Consider the following 9,533-nt stretch of genomic DNA (forward strand, 5'->3'; position numbering starts at 1 on the left):
TATATAAATATCAATTGAAACATCACCGAAAGACTTGGGACTTCAGGAAGGACCAAAGTTTCATATCAACAAAGGAGAAGATTTATCAATAGAGGTGGTGAGATCCAATGAGAACCTATCTAGAATCGATCCACCAATTGGGTTGAGACACTTGGATGAGTACAATGACAATAGTAAATTTTAATAGTTCTCTTTGCCTAGTATATATGTGTAATGAATGTTGTGTATGAGTGCTTGATACCTATTGAAATTGTATGGTTTGGTTTCCTAGTATATAGGCTTTGCATGGCCACATATAGTAGATAGTTTTAATAATTAGATACATTTATTTAGTATTCATTCAAAGGGTCTATGTTGTTAAGTTAACAATATATAAATAGGTTTATGATAACACTATATGACAGTGACCCTATTTAGTCTACAAAATTTCTTTTATTTTGTGACATTACGTGGTCTCCTATAGGATAGTAAGTGACATAAAGATTAAAAAATATCTATTCTATTTTCAATGTTTTGATAAATTATATCTAAAAAAAAAAAATTATCAACAACATAAACATAATATCTATCATATACCTTAGGCATTCCTTTGATCATGTTCATAGATATACCTTACATTTATAGTTAAGAACTAATAGTAGCCAAGGTAAGCCTATTGGATAAATTGGATCCTCTTTATTCTTTTGGTGAATCATGCCTTGTTTAATATTCTAGCTTTCCCTTTCTTCATCTATGAAATCATTTAAGATTTCATGTTCTTATCCCCTAAGTGAACCTCTTTCATTGTTGGTTGATTCTTGCATGTGCTATTACTCTATTCCTTTGCGTGAATTTAATTTTAACTTGTATGGTCACATGCTCATTTCATTCATGTCGAGCCCAAGGAAAGTAGCCCCAATAAAATTTCAGACATCAAAGACCTCGAAGAGTAATTTAATATTCTTGTGATCCTTTTGTATGAGTACTTCATTCTCATTTTGGTTTCATTGATATTTTGGGATCCTCTGTTCTTTTCTATGTATAGTTGTTATTTCTTGTTGTGTGTTATGTTTTTCTATGGCAAGTTTGCATATGCCATTGGATATCAGTCTAATTCTATTTATAATGTGCATTCTTAGAAATGTCTAGGTTGAGATGTTATCCCCTGTTTAGTTCATATGATATATGCCTTCAAACATATGGGTATAGTTTATGTGGTTGAGTGTTGCTCGCGATGTATGGTCAATTTTTGATGGGGTTAAGGTCTGCTCCCCTGTTTTCCTAGTTCTTAGTCCTTAGTGGGTTACATATTTCTATTCTTAGTATTATTCTATAATTTGTTTTTTATATTAATATATTTATACACATGCATTTTGTAAAGAAAAATCTAATGAACATCCTCTCTAACAACTTTCCATGAAAATATTTCATAGTTTGTCATGTAAATCTTATAATATTATTGATGGCAACCTAAAGGTGTGTCATGGAAGGGGCTTAAAATTTTCTCCTTGTTTTTTGACTTATGAACTAAAGAGACATTATTTTTATAACGGATTAGTCCCTCCAACACTATTAAACTATCACATTTCACCACCTCATCATGAATACTATAGGTAAATATGTTTGTAGCATATTTAGACATCACATAAATGAACATAGAATAGTTATCCTATAAAGTATACCAGCCAAAAAAAAGTATTTTCTTTCATATACTCTATGTAAAAACCATATTCCTTTATTTTATCCATTTTTTGAAAATCAATAATTTTTAATTTTTTTTGCTCAAAAAGAAATCCAATTTGTTTAGATCCTTTTACTATAATAAATGAGCCCAATCTAGATAAATTATCTAAACTGACCAATGCATTCATAATGACCAACATTTCTTTGTCATAAATATAGTATGCTCTTTTCAAATCATTGTATCTTTTTCTCTCAAGAGATATGGGATGTAGCCTTTTAGGTTACAATATCCTCAATGCCTTCTAATGCATCACAATTTACAACAAATGGTAATAAAAAATTAGGAATTGTAAGTACAAGATATGATCTTATTATTTCTTTAAATGTTTTAAAATTAACTTGAGAAATTTAAATCTAGTAAAGGTGCAACAAGTTTAAAGAATTTTTTCACAAACCTTCTATAATAACGACACAACTTTAAGAATCTTTTTCAACTATGTTAATATGATAGGATGTGGCCAATATAGAATAGCTTGGATATTTTATGGATCCATATATAAAACTTTGACACTTACAATATGTTCTAAATATATAAATAAAATTAATCCAAACTCACATTTGTAGTCTTTGGAATAAAAATACTATTCCAAAATTTCCAAAACTATATCCAAGCACTTCAAATGTTTTACTATAAACATAAAACCATTAAAGAAAAATAACATAACATTTTTATTTCTTGTAATATACTCTATGTCGAAAACGTATTCTTGTAACGTGTCCACTTTTTTGGAGATCATTCAAATTTATTTGTACCAAAAAGAATTACAAATTTTTAGGACCAGTCTTTCAAATAGATTAGTCACAAACTAGATATTGTCTAAACAATTCCAATACAAGCATAATGACCAACCTTTATCTGTCAACAATATAATATCATCTTTATAAAACTCAAGTTGTTCTTTCAAATGAGATGCAGGATATTGACAAGGCTATTGTAGCAGGGACATATGATCACGAGTCTTGTTTGTATAGGTTTAATGGATTTGAATTTTTATCAAGATCATCCCTTATTGGTCAAGCAGATTCTATGAGCAAACTTTGGCATGAACGGTTTGGGCACCTGAACTATAGATATCTTCAGCAGACGAATACACAAATTTTTGTGATTGGTCTACGTCAGATCTCTTGTTCATGTAGAGTTTGCTTAATTGGATCTGACTTCATTTCTTGTGCAAGGCACTTTGTCGGCCTAGATCTACGGCGGTTTTACTTATTTTGTGAAGCTTGCAAAAAGAACAGTGGCTTGCAATCCATTTATATGGCCTTAAACCACACACACTAAGCAACATTTTAAGCTTAGAGAATGTCAATTAATTGTGAATGTTTAACACTTCTAAGTTTAGATGTCAAAGCTTAGTCTGTGATTTAAGCCATCCGATTTCTACAAGCTCACATAGGAGTGTGTTTGCCAGGCTGTAGCAATGACATCAGAGGTGACCAATTTTTACGCTATGTGGAGTCTACTTACTATTGATGCAGATCTTATTGGTCTGATTGTTGTCAAAAATGAGGAAATTAGATTGTAGAAGTTGTCGGTGTCTCCTTTTTGAGGCATCATCTATTTTCTATGATTGGGATTTCCTTTTGAGCAGAGGTCCATCCTTATGCATTGTCTGTGAGTGATTTTTGATCTGTGAAGGCTAGAATCTTTGGTTTCTATTGCTCATCAGCATATTCTATGTTGGACCCGATCGGCTACCCTTGAGCCCTTGTTCTTCGACCAGCCTTAAATCACACATTAAGCAACATATTAAGTCAACTCTAAGTGTTTAGCACTTTAAAGTTTAGAAATGTATTCTTAATATGATCACATGTCATAAGTGTGTGTGTGAAAAGTGGACCTATATCTGTAAGCACAACACTTCAATCAAGTCATTACATGCATGGTTAGACAGATATAATCAATGAATATGAAAATCATAACAAATCAATCCATTGCCTTCTAAAAGATGCGAGTATAAGATTGCTCTCAGATTGCTAAGCTATCTAGTGACTAGACAACATCAAGATGAAGGATTTTATCTATATGAACATGATGAATGCTAGATGGATGCAATATTAATCTAACAAGATTTTTGCAATATTAAGCTAAATGATTTAAATCAATATGAAATAATTAATATGCAATATTCAATAAACCTAGAGCAAAAATAGTATAATAACAATATATTCTCCAGCCTCTAGGATCTTTTTTTGAATGAGAGATGAGAGCCTGAATTTATAGAAAATTCAGAAAGAAACCAACGGCTGAGATCAAATGATGATGAGCGGTCAAGATTTTCCAAGAGGAAGCACAATCCAGGTGAATTGATGTGATTGGATGCTTTTCTCAGTTTTAAAGGAAATTGAACTAAAAATAAGATAAAATTAGAAAAAAATTGATTTATTCTCTATTTCATTCAATTTGAATATTTAATTGTTTTAATTGCTTTCTCTGAGATTATTTATCAATTTTTTTAATTTGTTTTTCAAGATTGTTTCCAATTGATTTCTTTTCTCAAATTTTTAATTCTTTCTTGGTCAATTAATTCCTTTTTCTGATTTATTTCTATTTTTGAAGATTTGTGCTCAATTGATTTATTTAATTAAATTCCTCTTTTTGATGATTTAATGGCAAATTGGTTTATTTAATTAAATATGCAAGGATATTCAATTAAAATAAATAAGATAATTGTTTAAAATGATTTTCTTGGAATGATTTAATTAATTAAATAAATATTTAATTAATATTGATTGATTAATTTTGCCATGTGACATTTGATGATTAAAGAATTCATTATGTGCTCAAGATTTATTTAATTGCCTTTGGTTAGGACCTTGGTGATGTTGTCAAGATTAAGGGCTCATGGTTTAGATGACCATTTTTAGGGTATTACAATAAGCAACATGTTAAGCCTTGAAAATATCAGTCAACTCTCAATGTTTAACACTTTTAAACCTAAAAATATAAACTTAATATGTACTATTATTCTCCTCTCTGTCAGCGCGTGATTTTGTTTGATCCGATCATTGTGCATTGATTAGCGGAGAAGTTCATCTGCAGAGGCCCATGATTTGCAAGCCGTATATTATTGGGTGGCAACCAGGCAGTTGATCTATTGGCTTTGAAGATTCATCTTCTTTGATCAGGTCACTTATTTTGTTTGGATCAGGTTTTGGCATGCCCCAGGAGAATGTATTCATTGCTTTTAGCTCCGTATGGGTCATTTTTCTTTCAGCAGTCTCCTCCATTAATCTATGCATTTCATTAATGTACCGGTTGGCGCATTCAATATGGCTTGGATTTATTTCGCTGGCCCACGTATAGCTATTTGAGTCGTGCTTTGTTAAGTGAAAAGACTCCAATTTATTTGAGCCGTGTTTCATTTGTGGTTGATGACTTTTGGTGCCGACTTTTCAGCTGTCGAGTTTGGTTTGCCGCTTTAGCTTTGTGTATGGGACCCCGCCTCTCCATCCACGCCACCTTGCTTAATCGCTCCTACTTGCCTTAGTTGCTCTGCACATTGGTGCCCTTTGCTTAACATAAACCATTGTCTTTTAATCCCAAAGGTCTACTTACTTAATCGCTTCTACTTACATTGGTGCCCTTTGCTTAACTCTAGTGGATGACTTCAACTTCCATGTTTTCGAAAAGTATAAAAAGTGGGACTGTGAGAGTTGAATCAAAAGTCACACTTCTAGAATGTGGAATATTACCAATCTAAATTTTGCTTCTAAAAATTTTATATCTTAGAGAGGTGAATTGGGAGAGCAGGTTTCCCTTTCCTTTTTGTTGTTTTTCTATGTTCCCTTTCATCTACAAATTTAGGTCTCAACGAGCCCTTGTGGTATATAGAGGATACCCCTAATTGAGCTTGTAAAGTCTATAATTGAATTTTTTGGTCATCTTTTCTTGTCATACAAGGATTGATGATCCCTCATGGGTAGGTTTGTTGATGTGTCTTATGTGCTTGAGCATTTAGATCTCTTCCACTTTAAACCAAAAGGGGACAAGAACCAAAATTAAGCCATAGATAATGTGTTTTCTTTTTTAATTTCATGAATGTAAGTTTGCACATATAATCAAAGTTCAAAGAAGAAAAACATAAAAATTGAAAACAATCAAGGTCAAATAATTTATATTTGTGGATCTAAAAGAGTATGCATTTTTCATTTTTTGTTTATGCATTTAAGACTTGTTCAATTGCAATAATTCTTCAATCAAATCTCTTTCAAAAACTGAAAAAACCATTGCCAAAATTGAAAACCCTACTAAAAATTACATGCATACACTAAAACTGCACTTTTATCATCTTGATATGCTTCTATTACCTAAACCTACCCACTTGCATAGAATTCATGTGTAATTATCACATATTGTTGTGCAATTGCATAGTGTTGTTCCACAATTGTTGCGTATTCATGCATAATTGTCATATATACCTGTGTTTTTGTTTAGCATCAATCTTGTTTCAAATTTTCAAAACAAATAGAAAATCAAACCTTCAAACTGTCAAAAAAATATTAAAAATTCAATGTCAAACTTGAAACAACAACTGAAACTGTGAGACATGGACTAGCTCTGATACCATGTGAGATTTTGTAAATATCAAGAGGCAATGGAAAACACAAATAAGAGAGAACAAAATAGATGATAGAAATAAACTGTATTCTATCAAGATGAAAAATATGATCAACTAGATCATTAAGCATTCGTTGTTACATAGAATGAATATGAGCCTGCTTATATAGGCAAGGCTATATGGATATGTGAGCACACAAACATGACATGTGGCTCAATAAGAAACAAGGGTAGGTAGGAAATAGGTGTGGGTAGGTAGGAGAAATAATATAATAGTCCACATGAGGTGGATCACCCACTGAATGTGGAGTGTAACAACAAGATCACACCATAAAAGGTGGAAATTCTCCTACACACACTATCCCAATGTGGCACAAACACCCAAGTGTCTCATACCCAGACTACTATGAAATGCATTTCCTAAGTAAACTTAAGTAAGGTGTAATAATATCCAAGATGAATAATTATTTGCACCAACACCCCCCCTTAAGTGCAACTTAAGGGAATGCACTTAAGTCTACAATGCAACTAAGCAATGCAAGATGGGTCTCGACTACTAGGCCATGTTAGGTACCCATGTACAAATGCAAAAGCATGCAAACCAATGCAATGAAATCTCTCACAAAGTGGGGAAAGAGAGAAAAACCCAATGGGAAAAAACCCTCCCCCAAAAGAGAGATGAAAAACTAGATACAAAAAACTCTCATAGAAGTATGTGAAGGACAAAACCCCATGTGAGGAAAAAGTCCCCCCCATATGAGAGAAGAAGAGAAGCTAGGAAGCACCCCCTCAATGTGAAATCTTCACTAATGATAGAAGTTTGATGTATGAAGAAACTGCTCCACGAATGTCGAACAACATTCCTCCCCTTAGGAAGAAACAAAACCAAAGGTGTATCCATGAAGTCTCCCCAATCATGAAGGGAAGATGTATGAAAAAATTTCATGATGAAAGGAATCTCTGAAAACTGCTCAAGTATCCCCATGTTGATACTGAAAGATACCCCTTCCAAAGGTGGTAAACTGTGCCACACTGCTGAAAAAGGCACTCCAAGATCTAGTGGAGATGGATGTAGAACATGTCCCAAAGACTCACATGTCTCCTCAAAAAATAAAGAGACCTCCTCCAACTGTTGTACATAAGTATCCACAATCATATCAACCTCAAAAGAATGATCATGTAGAGAATGAACAAGAGGGTTAGAGTGTTCCCTCGCAACAATAGAAGAAGGATCACCATCATCAAAGAGAAGATGAATGTCATCAATGATGTCTCCCAAATTTGCAATGTAGGATTCCACAAACAAACCTGCAATGTCTGTCAAGTAATCATCCCATGAATCTGAAGCTGGAAGACAATGAATATACGGCTGCACTGAATCACATGAAGGCAAAACTGTCGCACTATTCGCACCATCATGTGCAATAGGTGATGTGATATCAATATGAGGAGATGAAATACAAGGCTCAAGATCGGGGTCACATGTGAGAATCCCCATGTTCAAGTGTCCAAAGTTCTCCTCAAAAACTGAACCATCACAAGAAGTGTGATCATCATGTGTAGAATCATCAAATGTGAAATCATCATCAACAAAATCTGAAAAGGAGTATAACCGAGATGCATGATCAACCACCCCAGTCGCAATGATAGCTCTAGTCTCCAAATCTCTAATGAAAACTGACTCAGGTGTGAACTCCACAACTCTCTTAGTTGCGCCATGTGTGATTTGATAGATGGAAAGGAGATTGTTTGTCAAGTGGGGTACACACAACACATCATTGAAGGAGTTATCCCCGATGTCAATAGATCCTTTCCCAATCACATCCATGTATGTATGATTGCCCATCAAAATCTGTGGCATGGTGCAAGGCTCAAATGTAGAGAACATAGACTGTGAAGATGCCATATGATGAAAAGCCCCTGAATCTAGAAGCCATCTCTCTGAATCATGACTAGTAGTAGCACAAAGAGCTTTTCCTTTTCTTGTCCCAAAAGAGTGAGTCTTCCCACTTGTAGAAGCCATGAATGCTTTCCCTTTTCCTTTTGAATGTGAGGAAGTGGAAGTTGATGAATCATCCTTCTTGTAGACATTAGGCAAATAAATGTTATTCTTTTTGATGATATGTGTGAGCTCATCAATCTTTTTAAAATGGCAATGACGCTCCTCATGACCAAACTTTTTACAATAGGCACAAGTAGGTTTCTCCCTCTTTGGTGAATTATCCCTCTTGGAAGAGGATGTATCTCCTTGTTGTGGAGAGGATGATGCTTTGTCCTTAGGCTTTGATTGCCATTTCTACTTGTTTGAGTTGTCCTTTCCTTGATTTCCTTTGTTCCCTTGATTTGCTACTAATGCTTGAGACTTAGAAGCCTTAATAATGCCCATGCTTATCAACTTAGTTTGTTCCATCATCAACATTTCATTGAAAGCATCAAATGTAGGCATTGTGTAGCTTGAACGCATTGTCATCCTATGGGTTTGGAAACTAGAAACAAATGCTGCATATTCTTGTGGAACCTTTCCTATCAAGTTGAATATCAATTGAGTATCCTTCTTATCAATGCCACAATCTTTGAGTTGTGCCCTCAACTCATTTGCCTTAGTGACATAATCTTGTATAGTATCAAATTTCTTGGGATCCAACATGGTGAGATCATTATCAATTTGATATCCCCTAATCTCATCAACTTGACCATATAAGTCTTGAAACTTTTTCCAAGCATCCTTGATTAGAGTACATTTCTCAATATGAAAAATGAGATCATTTGATACATACTTTCTTAAGGTACCAATTGCAATGATATTTTTAGTGAGCCAATCCAAGTGACCAACTAGATCAACCTTAGGATCAATAGGAGCAACAATAGTTCCATCAATATAATGAGTTAGTCCTCTTTCCATAAGTTTACTCCATGCATCAATTTTCCAAGTAGCATAATTATGAGGAGTTAAGAGAGGAAACTTAGAAGAACTTATAGCAGCAAAAAGGAAGGAACACAAGAGTACAAAAGCACAAGAGACACCCCCCCAAATTCACTCAATCAAAGTACCCCAAAATGGTGATTTTGGCACTTTATACTTAGTGCATATACAATGGGCCACTTGTACAACAAGGCAAAGTGGACTTCTGATTTCAATTTGCAACTTCTCAAAATGAGATCTAAGAGACTTCAACAAATATGGCTAGTGATCTAAACTAAGATCCAAGCAAAATGCAAGTACCAAATATGCCAAAAATGGTCAAATAAT

The sequence above is a fragment of the Cryptomeria japonica genome, unplaced genomic scaffold, assembly GCF_030272615.1.
Source record: "Cryptomeria japonica unplaced genomic scaffold, Sugi_1.0 HiC_scaffold_16, whole genome shotgun sequence".
Taxonomy (NCBI): Eukaryota; Viridiplantae; Streptophyta; class Pinopsida; order Cupressales; family Cupressaceae; genus Cryptomeria; species Cryptomeria japonica.